Raw genomic sequence first — 16127 nt, forward strand, 5'->3', positions numbered from 1 at the left:
ATGGAGAAATACTGGAGAGGAGAAGGTCAAGTGTAAGAAATAAACATTTTGGTGTCCCTCAGAGCTCCGTTTCAAATCCAGTCCTATTCATATGCCATGTATTGGTTGGTTGGTTGGTTGGGGGAAGGAGACCAGACAGCGTGGTCATCGGTCTCATCGGATTAGGGAAGGATTGGGAAGGAAGTCGGCCGTGCCCTTTCAGAGGAACCATCCCGGCATTTGCCTGGAGTGATTTAGGGAAATCACGGAAAACCTAAATCAGGATGGCCGGACCCGGGATTGAACCGTCGTCCTCCCGAATGCGAGTCCAGTGTCTAACCACTGCGCCACCCCGCTCGGTATATGCTATGTATTCCTGGACCTGTCAAGTGCTGTTGATGGAGTACATCGAAAAGTGCTCTTGTCAAAAATTTCTAAGAGTAGTGTCACTAGAAAACTCACGCAATTGCTAGAAACATATTTAAAGGGTAGATGGCAATGCACGGAGATTATATAGTCTAATGGAGAAATATTGGAAAGGAGAAGGTCAAGTATAAGAAATACACATTTTGGTGTCCTTCAGAGCTCCGTTTCAGATCCAGTCCTATTCATATGCTATGTAAATGATTTCTCAAGTTCTCTTGACAATAAGCAATCGATCACTACGCACACAGACGATACATCTGGTGTCTACTATGCAGACAGTGAGCTCAATATAGTTTAAGGGATACAAAATTTTACTGAAAAGGCAAGAGATCACTTTGAAAGAGATGACCTAAAAGTAAACATAGAAAAAAGTAATATTATTTACTTTAAACCAAGTGATCACAACAGACAAAATATTGTCATTGATGAAATTCTACCAAAAACCTGTACATATTGTAAAGTCTTGGGTTTATGCATAGATGATCGACTTTCATGGAAGCAGCAAGCTGATTATATCTGTAAATAATAACACCCAGTCTACATGCATTAAGAAGATTATCACCATATCTTAATCCTAAAACCCTAAGTACTGTATATTATGGATTAGTGTACCAATTCTTGTCTTGTAGAACAGTACTGTGGGGTGGGACATGCCAAACTAATATGAAAACTGTTTTCATACTACAGAAGGGAGCCTTTCAGATGATAGCAAAAGTAAAACCAGGAACTTCTTGCAAACCCCTGTCCGTTAGACACAATAATCTCAGTTTCTGCCATGTATATACTATAAACTACAATGCTAGTGAAAGAAGATACTAAGATCACAAAAAGAAACATGGATATTCACAACTATGAAACAAAGTATAGAAAAGTCTGTCATATGGTTAACAGAAGATTAACTTTAACAGCGAAAAGCCCCTATGTCAAAGAAGCTCTTTTTAGTAACTTGTTATCCTATAAAGTTAAGATATTGATAGTGAATACTTTTAAAAAGTGAGTCAAGCACTGGCTTATCCGAAAATGTCCTTATAACTTAAATTTATCGTGACTTATAATGTAATAAGAAATAATATAAACTAAACCAATGTAACTGTAAAAACTTTATATTTAAAGGAAATGCACATGCGTATAAAATTACGTGTTATGAGCAGAAATTGAGCAAATCAATCTAACAAATTTTTCAAGAAATTTCTTAGAGCCTGGAGAAAGAGGTCGACACTTCCAGCTAGAATCGTCAGCATAAAGATTTATTCATGACTGACTGAGTGCAAAGGTTCAGAACAGAATGAAACAACAAAACATTCCACAATGCATATTAAATCCCAGTCGATCTGAGCACAGACCACTGATAATCGTCCTCTACGTCAAGTATGAGTACAAGCTTTGTTGCAGGACCTCCAATAATTAACGATTGCGGTCTACACTAGAAGATCTATGCCAACAGACTTCGTGAAAGGGCAGCTTTCCAACATGAAAAACTACTGGAGAGAATGAGCGAGGTGGCCACACACACGCTGTTTTTCTACATACAGGGTACCACTCCACAGCAGACCATAAAAATAGTGTTCAAGGACAACTGAAGTGTTCGAAGCCAACACTGTGGTGACAACTGAACTACTCATACACAAGAAAGGACCATGTTAGCGCTTCTGTTGCCCAGGGTTGTGGCATGTGGAAAGTCAGTCCTCTGACACACATTAATCTTGTGAGTATTCATGTGAGCCACCCCTATGATATATAAATTTATAGTATATATATATATATATATATATATATATATATATATATATATCCTGTGTCTGTCCAAATATTTATAACGATAAGATGTAAAAACTTGAAGGAAATCGGTCAAGAACTTTTCGAGATTTTTGTAACAATGTTTCCCCTTCAACTGGCTACCTCCTAACCACCCCTCCTGTGTGGGTGGGATCAACTTTGTATTTTCAAATGGGAACCCAAACTTTTCTTGCATATTCGGATTCAATGCCAAAAAATATATATGGATTCATCTAACAGTCATTTCTCATTCGTGGTAGATGATGCTGTAAAGGACAAATATCAATTGTGCCTGTTTTTGCAATTAAGACCGACATATTTGATTCTACATTTCATTTACAACGTAAATGCACATTTTTGTGTTCTAACGTCTGATATTGACGTTTAAGCGTTACTGGAGTGTTGAAAATGTGATTTTACAATACAAATAAAATGGCTGCACATTAACGTGTCTGGAAGTTTTCCTACGGGTTTAATTGTGATGAGTCCCCCCACCATATGCATGTTTGACTTCGCTGACAGCGCTCGTACCCCTCCATCAAGGTGACTGGATGCGGTGAGTGGTTCCACCCAACTGTTGTAACTCTCATGCTGGTCACTATGCGGCTAACGACGAAATACGAACCACCACAATTGTAATAAGGTAAATGAGGAGATAGCGAGAGGCGCAGCTTGTCACGGATACTCACTGCAATCAAACAGTTCAACAGGGCAAGAACTGTGGCAGAGAGCATGTTGAGAGCTACTGTGCATGTGAGAAGTTCAAGGTTGTTCTAAGACACCAACATGGCCTGTCATAGAATACGCAAGTTGTGTGCTCTGCTCCACCTCCACGATCATGCGAATTGCAGCCTAGAAGATAAATTCTGTAGTACCACGTTAGGGCAAGGTGTTCTGTAATTTTGGAAAAAGTTGGTCTAATGTTCATAAATTCCTGGTGATGTAATGGATAAGGAAGGTTAACATAGACATTCAGTAGCACATACCTTCGCATATTACAGTAGTGGAGACCATGCTATACTAACATATGATGGACAATCATGCACAGGTGCTGGCTGTAGCTAGCCTGGCCATGTTCACATGTTCACACACAGTGCATACATTGAAGAGTGGCCAGATACCTGCAGGTAAAGACATAAGCCCCCCTGTGACAACAGTTCTGTCCCTGATAGATACATCTCTACTCCTGCCTTATCCATTAAAGCACTAGGAATTTATGAATGTTAGACCACCTTTGTCAAACATTACTGAGCATCTCGCCATAAGGCAATACTACACAATTTATTTTCTCAACTATAATCAACCAGATTCAAACCTGTAAGTCAAACTGTAGGTGTTACTCCAAAAGTGTTAGTGATGATGATCAGATAACAATGACAAACCAGAGAAAACTGAAATAACTGAAATTCTGCATGAAGTCCAGGCATTCAGTAATGAGGACGATCAGACACTGTAGTTACAGAGGAACAAACTCTGATAAAACAGTCTAAATCGAACGCCAAAATGAAACAAAATCGCAAAGGAAGCTACTCTAAAAATAAGCAGAGACTGCCATGTTAGGATGCTAATGAAGCAGCACCACTACTTCCGAAAAAGCAAAAACGATTAGTAGGCAACTGACCCAGAAAAGTTCTGAAAATTCTGACCTGAGCCAATCTGCATCAGGCCCGATGGATGTAGATGCAACGAACTCCCTCACAATGAGAATATACCAAGTGGTGCTTGAGAACACTATCACAAGATCATGTCAACACCGTAGGCCAGATCACCATGGACCTAAAAAAGCAGCAGACACTTTGTACCAGAACACACAAACAGGGAACTGAGCGGAATAAACGGTTATGAATAATAACATGGCTGGGATCCCGAAAACTGTTGAAAAAATCATTGTCATCCCATAAAGAGAAACACATATCAACAACAGAGAATTCCTGAAAGAACTGATTTTGGTATGGCGACTTGTGTTGGATTACCTCACAAGCAAGGACCATTATCTTGTTGTATTTGGAACTACAAGAGCTCAACAGCGAGGTTATCAGCATCCTAACTAATATTAAAAGTACCAAATATTGGTAAGGGCTACAAGAGTTCGCACACTCACTCACTCCTACCTCACTCACGTTGTCCCACACAATAACTCCATATCACATTCTGTAAAAAATTGCCGTTGGAGTTATTACGTGGGACAACACGAGTAAGGTAGGAAGGAGAGAGTGGCTTGAATAGCTGGCTGCTAATGTGCTTGCCTCCCATGCAAGTGGACTCGGTTCAATTCCCGGCCTGGTTGGAGATTCTATCACTGAGGGACTGGATGTTGTGTTGTTCTCCTCATCCTCCCCCAACGTGGTGTCTGAAATAAGACTTCCACTTGGCGTCCGAACTTGCCCGGATGGGGCCTCCCAGCCAACGATGCCATATGCTCATTTTTTCATTTTCGCAAAGGCGATATGGTGAAAGGTGCTACACCTGGGGTGAAAACAGAAGTAAAACGACAGAGGAGCTAAAACAACAGCACAGTGGACTGTGTCTGGCTGACCCCTTTATAAAAAAAAGTACGGCTGAGCCAGTAACACAGTTAACACATTAAGAACATCTCCCCAGAAATCAGGGAAAAAAGGTGGACAGATCACAAACCCTTAAAAGTCACACTACCTTCGTTTCAGTGTCACTTAAAATAGGGAACAGAACTGTTGGCAAATCTGCCGCTACCCTCTGGTCTGAAAATAAAACACAGCCTTGTAAAATGTGGTACACAGTGATCTATACGCCACAAGCACCACACATTGGGGGGACCTCCCACCATAGCAAGAAGACATGTGTCATTGGGTTGTGGCCTATGCGAAAATGGGTAAGGAGGACATCATCCCGTTATCGTGGCTGAAAGGAAGTATGCCACAGTCACATAATGCACTTTACTAGATGCAGCTTATTATCAATCACTTCCAGCCACTCGTGACTCATGACTCTGCACCTCAACAACGAGGAGACAGCATGCAGGGTGATAGCACACTGAAATAATCGAGGATCGCTACATGCCTCCGTGGCTGCTACATCTGTCTTTTCATTCCCTTCTATACCTATGTGCCCTGGTACCCAGCAGAAAGACAGCTCCTTCTCAGCCTTTGTAGTTGGAGAATTGCGTCCTGGTTGTTCTGGACTACTTTATCTGCTGGGTAAAAACGTTGTAGATAGTGAAGGGCACTCAGAGAATCGTTACAGACAAAGAGTTAAGCACTCATAGCACACCTTGTCTACTCCAGTGCCCACAAGATTGCATACAGTTCTACAACGAATACAGTTAAGTTGGACCTTGAGGACAAAATAAGGGAAAACAACAGGGCAACCAACGGAGTCCCTCTGTTTCGACCCATTTGTAAAGACAGTTGTAGAATTGTGATGCACAGTTAAAAGGGCAGAAAATAAAGTATTAAAACATATACTGGAGTGGAATCTTTCCTGTACTGCACTAACTCTAAGATTATCCTGGGTCTCTGCAGTAACCTTGGCGGCAGGCAGTTAATACCCTGGATTTAGGATTGTATGTGCTCCACACCAAGTGGCTCCAGCACACGCTGCATGCAGCTCTCAAACAGCACTGTTACTCATGACGATTGGAGGAAAGGTAGTCCAGAGATGGCTAACCAACAGTATGGTATGCAGGTGAGGTCAGAGCTTTGAGGAATTTACATGCCTGACTCACCATGAGGAGCTGCTGCCAGATGGGGAGTGGTGGTTCCCTAGCCTCAGCAGAGAGACTCGGTATAGCACTGGTATTGTAAGCAACAGTAGTTAGCCTAATCGTCTGATGGTGGGTAGTATCGTTAATTTTCTAATAATATAGCGTCACTGACTCACATGCTGTGCATCCATAGTCTAGCTATGGATGCACAAGGGCCTTATAAAACTGGAGCAGACGCATCCTGTCTGCTCCCAAAGACCAGTGGCTAAGGCACTTTGTGACACTCAGTGGCTTCTGAGTTGTGGCTTTCAGGTCTCTCAGGTGTGGTACTACAACAATATGGAGTCAAAAATGAGGCTCAGAAACCTCACCAAGTCTTTAAAATGTAGAATGGTGCCCCTCACATGCAAGTCAGGTAAACTAAAAATACGACGAGAAAGATTAAAATGAACACACACATTCTTATCTGCAGAAGACTGAAAACCTGTCTTTGCAGCCCATTTCTCTCACTTCTGCCCTGTATGTTGCAACTCATGGGGTACCGGTGGAACGCTGGAGGAGGAGCAGAAAACAGCAAACTCGTCCACAAATAAGGAGCACTGTACAGGACTCCTTTCCATAGATATGATACTGTTTATGGCTATGGCAAGGAGGGTAACACTTACAACTGTGCCCGAACAACACCATTCTCGTGCTCAAAACAATCCGACAGCAGGTCACCAACTCGGGTCCCAATAAAGCACTTAGACAGGACAGACCATATGAAGATAGGGAGGGTCCACGAAAGCTCTGTTGATGTATATGTTTGAGAATATTGTGCTTCCAAGTAGTGTCATGTGCCTTGCTGATATCAAAGAATTCACCAAGACAGTGATGTTTACGCAGAAGTGCCTGCTGAATAGCCACATCTAGTAATGTCAGGTTGTCGACAGTGGACCGAAATCACCGGAATCCACACTGAGAGCGGCTAAGGAGCTGCCTGGTCTCTAACAACCACACCAGACGATGGTTAACCATTCACTCGAGGGTATTTGCTACACAGCTCGTTAAGGCGACGCTCTCGTAACTGCTGAGACTGGACCTTTCGGTGTGGTTTGAGTGGAAGTGTCAGAATTGCCTCTCTCCATGAGTGAATAAAGTTGTCCCTTTTGCCATTAATTAAGATTAATGCATGTGAGGAAGATTTCATTTGAGTAGCCCAGACGTAAAAGCCGCTAATTGCATGATAAGCGAAACTGAGATAATCGCAAAAAACTCGTTCCATCCAAACTGTTAAAGTTAAAGACTTAATTTCTTTTTTAAAAATAAATAAAAATAATTAATTACTAGGTGAATGAATGTCGTGTGACTAGGGCCTCTAGTTGGGTTATACCGTTCGCAGGGTGCAAGACTTCCGATTTGACGCCACTTTAGCGACTTGCGCGTGGATGGGGATGAAATGATGAAATGATGATGATTAGGACAACACAACAGGAAAAGTTAGCGACAGCCCCGGACATTTGCACAGGCCCCGCCCATTTACCCCCCTCCACACCTACCCCCCCCCCCCCCCCCGCACACCAACCAAGAGCGCAACAATATGATCTTTGGTAGTCCTCGTCGCTGTCGTGTTTCTGTTCGTCGTTTTTTGTTTAGCGTTATCATACACAAGGTACCTAATCTTGAATGTTGTGGCCAACTGCTGTCAAAACTGATATCTAACAGACATTAAAGTGTGGTAAGATGTGTTGGAATGACACTGATGAAATTATGTACATATGTTTAACAATAGGCAACTCTAAAGCTCTGAAACACTGAAGAAGAACTCAAAGTATTCTCGTGTCTGCTATAAGCAAGCAGTCATAAGAGTTCACAAGCAAAAATTCACCCATTACACAGGCAAATATTAATGAAGAATGTCACTGTATAAATATCTGACTGCTTGCATTACGCATTTCTACATTATCCCACTCTTATATTCTTTAGTCTTAATGACGTAATCAGAAACAAACCAAGACATCGACTTTGCCTTGTTCATGCACAACATTGACTTTAGACAATCGAGATAATGGACAGCATCCTTGGCGATACTACCAATTAATATTTCCCAACAGAATTTCTTACACTACGCGAGGTGACGGAAATTTGCGCTCACTGCAGTTAACAAATATCAGATATTTTGATATAGTGCAGATGAAAGCTAATGAAATAAATAAAGACAGTGTGTATGCCATTTTTATTTTTCATTCTTATTAATGATTTTTCAACTCGCATATTCAATGAACATATTTCCAATGCTTTTCACAATGGTACTGGAAAAACTGTATTTCGTACTAACTACTGATTTTCTCCCTTTTTATGGCTTGAATATCTGTGATACGAGCAACGTTGATTTTGGAGCATGCGGCACACCATGCGCGGAGCTTAGGATATGGATTGGTGTGGAGGGGGGTGATTGGGCGGGACTTGTGCGCCGTCCGGGGCTCTGCTAACATTACGTCAACACAACACCCAGTCCATGTGCGGAGAAAATCTCCAACCCAGCCGGAAGTCGAACCCGGGCCTTTAGCATTGACATTCTTTAGTGCTGACCACTCAGCTACCGGGGGCAGACAATTACTCCGTATTAATGATTGACATCTTGGATTATGTTTTATACGTTAAAATCTTAACTGAAATATTGTCTTAGCGGTTTTTGCATCCGATTTATGCAGTTAGCGGCTTTTACAAATGTGTCGATGAAATTACGAATCAAACGTTCGGTTGTAGAACCCGCAATTCTGTGATGGAATGTAATTGCTGCAAATATAAACGGAATACGTTTTACTTCAAAGAGAAGTCCGAAAATTCTACGAAACTGTCATATAAAAACACGAAAGTGACATTATTTTCTCAGGGAAATCTGACTTATTTGACGTCAAAAAGAGAACAAAAATTAATGTTCAACATTAGCTTTTTTTTTTTAAAAAAAAAAAAGGATACACCTTCGGCCTTTCGACATCACAAGATATTGTAGAAATTAAAATAAGTGCAAAAATGCATCATAGTAAAACATCGTCAAAATTTTAGGAATTAAAAAATTGGCAGAAAGTTGTTTCTTAATTAAAACAGTTACAAAAAGTTCTAGAAAATGAAATTGACTGAAAATTGCTTTTAAATGACGTCGACCTCAGCACTGTTCGTCAACTCAAAACCGCTTCCGGCTTTGCCCTTTTTCTGGGGTTTGGCAGCAGCAGGAGAGACTCTATGAGTGCCTTCCAGCTCGTCGGAACCTCGGTGTAGAATTTGCATTTGTTGTTGGTCGCCTAGTCTTCAACAAAGTGGAGCTCCAAAGCCTTTCTGACGTTTCCGGGTTTGGCTTCTGAAAGTTCTACACCTGCTACGATTGATATTGGGCCATTTGATTTGCTGAAATGTTTTCTCCTCTTCAGGATCCTCTTCTCCTTTCCAGTTTCAAAACTAGAAGGGCTTTCCACGAACTAGAAAATTTTCTTGCTTTTGCTTTTTGTGAAGTCGATTTTTTTGGATTTTTGAATCATTCTGTGTTGGACATACTACCGTCGCAAATTTCTCAATGTGCCTGAATGTATACAGCCTAGTTTTCAACGACGCTCAACTTGCGAAGTTGACTTTCGATGTTACAAAAAATCCTGTGAGGTGGAATGGACGTGTGGTATTGGGAACAACGGCTCTGTTTCTTCAAGATTGTTGGGAGTTTCGAGAAAAAACCATTGACATAGGACATAGCATGCTGATAATCGTCCTGTTTTTTATTCTGACTCTCCCAATGCGTCGGAAAACAACCGAAATTTTTTCGCTTCTTTGAAGTTTCGGTGAGTTAGTCTGTGGTGAACCATCGAAGCTACTTCGCTTGATCCTGTGGCATATTCCTGTTCCAATGAAATGTAAAGGTACATTTGACGTGAAGAATAGGCCGCTTGGTCCTACACCTTTGTTAGTACTAGATTATTTTGACAATCGTATCTGAGAGTTATTTCACCCGCGATATTTTCTTTCAGCTTTGTGTAAAACACTTCAGCCCTCATTTTATGAACTCTGAACTGGGTTTTCAGGATCTCCTTTTTTGGAGTATACGACTTTCCAGCTATGAGCATGTCGAGCAGGTATCAACATATGGGGCGCCAAAGCCAATATTGAAATCTTGGCAAAATATGTTCCTGTAGTAATCGTGTTTGAGAACATTTCTGTGATTCTCTTCATAATACATGGTCCAATTCTTAATTATGCTCAGTTCGCTACTTAAATAGACTCTTTGGGTGTTGGTTCCTACAGAGTAGTGACGTTCTAAGGGGATGAACTTCTTAGTGTGATTTTTCACACACTCTTTTCTCGCTTCGTACAACTTGTTTCTTATGTCGCCTCCTCTAATCTTGGTCTAAGATTTGGTGACACAACCCAGTATCTCTATCTTTCTTAATCTGTTAAATTGAAAAAAAAGTCATTTTGAAAACAGCAATATTTTCGTTCTCCTAGTGGCTCTTAATCAATAAACAAAAATGGGTGGTGATCTTTCATTTCCTTTTTTCATCCTTGTCGGATCTTCTTTCAGGAGACATGTTGAGCTATGTAGTTGCCATGCCACTCTCGGGTTCTCTTTTAGTAAATCGTTTTCTTACGCCTTGCACAGTAAGCTCGTTACATCTATGTTTTCCGAAGGGATGTGACAATCAGGCATCTTTGAGAAGGCCTTGGTTTGTGTCTGGAACAAAGTTCCATGCTTAAGTACGTAGAAGCAGTAAATGGTGACGAAGGGGAGAGAGGCGACCACATCACGGCTCTTGAAAAGTCTGTACATGCAGGTAAAATCAGTGAGATGGTGAGCACGACGAGCTAAGTTAAAAATCAAGTAGCATATAAAAAAGGTGGGATTAAGCCACATTCTTGGTAGAAAATTTAATTTTTACTGCCATAACCCCCTCACACAGTAATTGCTTAAAAGCATCCCTAATGGACAACTCCTCCGAAACTGAAAGTGGGCGCAATCTGGCAACAGTGTAAGTGTAGTGCGTGCACAACTACACTAATCGCATACACTACTTGCTGCTCCCTGCGAGATCTACTGAATTAAACTCAGATTTTCTTTAGTTTTGCTACGCACTACACTTATTTTGTTGCCAGATAGCTACCAGTTTCAGTTTTGCAGGAATTGTCCATTAAATTGGTCAAACTATGTCACTATGTAGAGCAGAGCACAGATCATACCAAGAAATTGTTGAAGTTATGTCGTATCAAATAGTGTCAGCACAGTTCCCATTAGCCGGCCGATGTGGCCGAGCGGGTCTAGGCGCTTCAGTCTGGAACCGCACGACCGCTACAGTCGCAGGTTCGAATCCTGCCTCGGGCATGGATGTGTGTGATGTCCTTAGGTTAGTTAAGTTTAAGTAGTTCTAAGTTCTAGGGGACTGATGACCTCAGAAGTTAAGTCCCATAGTGCTCAGAGCCATTTGAACCATTTGAACAGTTCCCATTGCATACCACTGCTTTAATAATACTTCTCATGTTCTTACCTTTCTGTTTTGGAAACATTTATTTTCCACTGATCAGAACGCCTCTTCCTTTTCCCTCTGTCTCATTCTGATCATTTGTTACTACTGCGACGAGTTCGACCTAATTTTCTTCAAAACACTCACACAAGCACGTTAACAAACGCCCAGCTGATCAGCTGTGCTTACTGGCGTACATTTGGACAACGCATATGCAGTGAGAGCTCATTGTTGCCTACGCGTTCTGTACAGCGCGACAAACCTAACTCTGAATAAGAAAAATATCCCTTCTAATCGTAACAAATCGAAAAGTAGCTTTGAATGTCTAGATTGGTAAGTCTGATGTCAGTTGACGTGCTTTGCATCCAGACATGGCATGGCGACCGCCACGCCTGTTAAACTTGCTGGCTTTTGCAATCGTTGGACATTTAGCGGGCTTTGCACCCAAAGACAACGGGCAGTTACCGGCTTTTGCAACGGAACACGATTTTCTACAGCCATTTTCAACGGTTTATAGCGGGTTTTGCACCCTGAAACTATTCCATCGTGTAGGCACCGAAAAAATCTATACGACAGTGTGCCAAACTAAAAAGCTACGAAAAATGGGTTTAGTGGCTTTTGCATCTGGTCTACTCATTTGATGCTGCTGGAAAATGTCGAACCGGGAAGTACCAGATCTGGCTGTGACCACATGCAGTATCACGAGTCTCAGACAGTGCCGATTCCAGCTCCCACATGGAGTAAGGGCAGTTGTAAGACTCAGAACTGCGGGATCGGAAGTTTACCTCTTGCCCCTGTCTGCAGTCACACAGCAGCGATGAAACACCAGATCCTGGCTGGCATCGGCAGTAGTCATTACAAAATGCTCTGCCATCGTCCGAGTAATGTCTCCAGGAGATATTTGGAGACACCTCTGCTTCATCACTGCTGCTGTTTGTAAACGGCTGTTTTTACTGAAAATCCTTCAAATGGCTTCCCATAATTCTGTAGAACAAGTGGAACGGTTGATGGAGTTCAGGAACGCTTGCCATGACTATATCCTGCTCTCCCTAATTACACATCAAACCTTGGCTCTCGCGACTCGAATGGCTGTGAGGTTGTCTACTGTCAGGCGATATATAACGTGATGTATTTAAACTGTTGATGAACTACACGCCTGTACCGCGCTGTTGAACGTCACTCATCAGTCCACCACGTGCAGGTCACCTCCTAAAATGCTCTGAAGACTTTAGGACAGACAAGTCAGTGGCATGATGGATCACTCATGTGATGTGGTCCACCTGTTCTTGGATGATGCTGCGGTGTTCAAACACAGCCAGTTGCCTGAGCAGCGTCCAGTTAGCTGCTGACTGTTCATTTCGGTGGCTTCTGTTCAAGCAATCCTCCAACCAGAAGGTGGATCCATAGTGGTAAGTTGTCCCTGAAATGAAGGTCATCAGTTCCTTCCCACTGTGCTGAGTCTGCTTGTGCTGTAGAGCAGAAAGGGAGGTCGATTGTTGAGGACGACGCAGTAGAAGCTGAGAAATGAATGGGTCTGGCTGTATTGAGGATGCACAGCTCCTGTCACATGATGAGGTTCTCCAATGCTTTACCCCAGGGGCCAGTATAGGTCGAAAGTCATAACATATAATGGGCAGTGAAATCACCCAGTAGGAGAAACAGGCGGGGAAGTTTTTCAGTAAGGTCTGTGAAAGCCTCAGAGTCTATTGTGTCCTGTGGAGGTAAATACAGGGAGCAAATAGTGATCTTCTGATCCACATGAACAGCAACAGCCACTGCTTATAAGTCAGAGAAATAGTGTATGTTATTGACAAACAGAGCAACCCTTCGCTTGGCTTTTTCCCCAGTCATTTCATCCTTTCGGTGGAGGGTATAGCCTCTTAGCACAGGGGCATCAGTGGCTCTGTAAACACAAGCATAGGGGGTTTGCCTATGACACGAGTTTCAGTTCCTTCACAAGTGTCCTGAACCCACGTATTTGCCATGGGGTTGCATTTTCACTTTGTCTTTCTACTGGGGTGAAGAGCTCCCAAAACGTGAGGTTCAGCATTAGAGAAAGTTGGTTGCCATGCGGCATTTGCAGTCCATTAGTTCTGAAGTAGACACAGTAGGAGTGTCAAGCCGAATGACATCGATATGGTATGACGGTTTACAGCGTGTTTCTGGCTGCTGTGGAAGCTTCCCATTTGTTTTTTTTTTATCTGGAAGGGCTTTGTAGGAGGTACAGCAGCAGCGGTAGAGGTAGTGCCGGATTTTTTAGCAGGCTGTGCCTTTGGTGGTACCATGAGCTCCGTAATGCTAGCAACTGTAGCTTTATCTGACCTTCTAGGGAGGGCTATGGCCTCTGAAATAACTGCAGCTAGACAGGTGCACTGACAAACATACGTACTCATGTGTAGAATTGTTGGCGGTCGATATAGGCTTTTTCAGGGCTGAAGCAAAAGGTATAGTGAGTGTGGGAGGCTGCCTTATAGATCTTCTTGGTCTAGCCATATGGGATGCGTTTCGATGTTTTAATCTCCTGTATGTTCCTTTCTTCTAGGAAGACACTGCAGTACCTATTCCCAATGGGGGATGCCAGAACAATTGACACACTTAGCAGGGAAGAAGCTACCGATTCTGTCATGGGTGGCCTTATGACATTTGCCCCAAGTGGCTTCTCCCTTACATCCTAAGGTGGTGTGCCCAAAGTGCTGACATTTAAAACAGTGCGTTGGTTTGGGGACATATTTCCAAAGGTTTAGGTAAAGGAAAGTGGCCTTGATATACTGTGGGTGTTTCGTGCTATTGAAGGCAAGGATGAATGAGTCAGATTTTATGAGGTCCCCATCCACACTTTTCAATACACTTTGCACGATCTCTTCCTGAGTTCACTTATCTTTCACTTCCTCTTTGGGATGTCAAACAGATCTCTATGTGTCACAACACCATTGCTACAGTTCAAGGTGTTGTTGCGCTCTGTTTCTGTGGAGTATTCCTCAAGGCACTTAACTTTCTAGAGGTTGGTGGCTTGTTGGGAACTGGCAGCTTCAAACAACAGTGCTCTGTAACGAAATCTTGATAGGTTCCATGCCTTTTCCTGCATGTTGCCTCTAATTTTAATCAATTTTCTTAATGTTTTATGTCATTTCACAGTGGAAACGGGCCGAATAAGGTTATTCTGATTAGAGTATTTGTACTGAGAGCTCAAATTACTTTTCAATTGATTGCTGTGCATCGGAGTGGTGTGGGAGTCGTCGAATGGTGCCTGTGTCTTCCAGAACGTTTAATCAATAAGGCGGCGTTGCACACCCGGATATTTTGGACCACGGAAATGCTTCCTGAAGCTCAGAACACTGTGTCACTTCGGAAACATGGAGTGAAGGATCCGGCGAGTGCTGTCGCTGTGTAAAGATTGCCAGAAAGCAAAACACACCACTGTCTGCCTGCAGGTACTGCTGTTCTCGATAGTGCCAACGAAACTGAGACAGTAGTGGCGACCGGCCTGATGGGACCTTTGCCAAGGACACGAAGGGGGTATAGTTATATATTAGTGTTTGTCGAACTGACATCGCAATTTGTAACATTTACTCCCCCCCCCCCCCCCCAACTCAAAACGGCTACTGCACTTAACAGTGTCCCACGCCATAGCTCGGGACTTTCTGCTACAGGTCGGACACATGGAAAAGATTATCTTTGACAATGGTCCACAGTACAAGTCGAGTAAGTGGAAGGAGATTTTGAGAAGGCACAAAATTGAGCCGATCGTCATCTCGTCACACCACCCAACCTCCAGCTTACCAGAACGGGTCAGAAAAGATCTTAGAAACTTATGTCAATTGTACTGTGACAAGCAGCATTTCCTAAATGTCATCAATGAGACACCCCATGGCATTACTAAGTTGGTACCTGTCATCGTACCAAAGAACAGACAGCTTCAGGATCTTATACGAAAACTGGTGGATCTTCCACCAAGGACCTCTGGACAACACCAGACCATAGCATAATAGGCATTAAGTAGAATAAAGGCTGCAGCTAAAGACAGAAAAACCCATGTGGATAAAGGAGCCCAAGAACGTTGTTTTTGTATGGGGGAAAAAGTGTTGTCCCTACGTTCTATGGCGTCCAGTGCCTCTTCTACAAGGTGCAGGAGTGGGTGGTTGCATGTCCCTGCCTGAAGCCAAACTGCTCATCAGGGAGGACTCGTTCTCAGGCAATGTGGATGAGCAGTCGTTTAAGGTATAGCCTCTCGAACACCTTGGAGATAGCGGGCAAGAGGCTGATGGGACAGTAGCTGGCAGGGGAACGAAGATCCTTCCCAGCCTTGGGGGTGGCGACCACTTCGGCATGTTTCCAGGCAGTGGGGTATTGCCTGGTTGTGAGGATGTTATTAAAGGTGGCCATCAGGATGGGAATAGTAGCTGGGGGAAGCTGCTTGAGGAGGGCGTTTTTCAGCTTATCGGGGCCGCCAGCTTTCTTGGATTTGAGGTGCCGCAATTGCAGTTCAACCTCTTCTTCATTGATAGGGGTGATTTCATCCTCAGGGTCCTGCACGGCAAGGAGTTGAGGGAGGCGTGCCGTTACCAGGCGGATATGGTTGGGGTCAACGGGGTCATCGACCGGGGTGAAGTTGTGCGTGAAGACATCGGCCAAGGGATGGGACATCGGCCTTGGCGTCTGGTTCGGACACAAAGGCATTGCCGACCTGGAGGGGGGAGATCCGTTGCTCTCGTCTCAGAAGGCTTTTTGTGAGCCGCCAAGCAGACGGGTCACTCAGGTCAATGGCAGAGATTTTGTCCTCCCAT

This window comes from Schistocerca serialis, chromosome 8 (genome assembly GCF_023864345.2).
Source record: "Schistocerca serialis cubense isolate TAMUIC-IGC-003099 chromosome 8, iqSchSeri2.2, whole genome shotgun sequence".
Lineage (NCBI taxonomy): Eukaryota > Metazoa > Arthropoda > Insecta > Orthoptera > Acrididae > Schistocerca > Schistocerca serialis.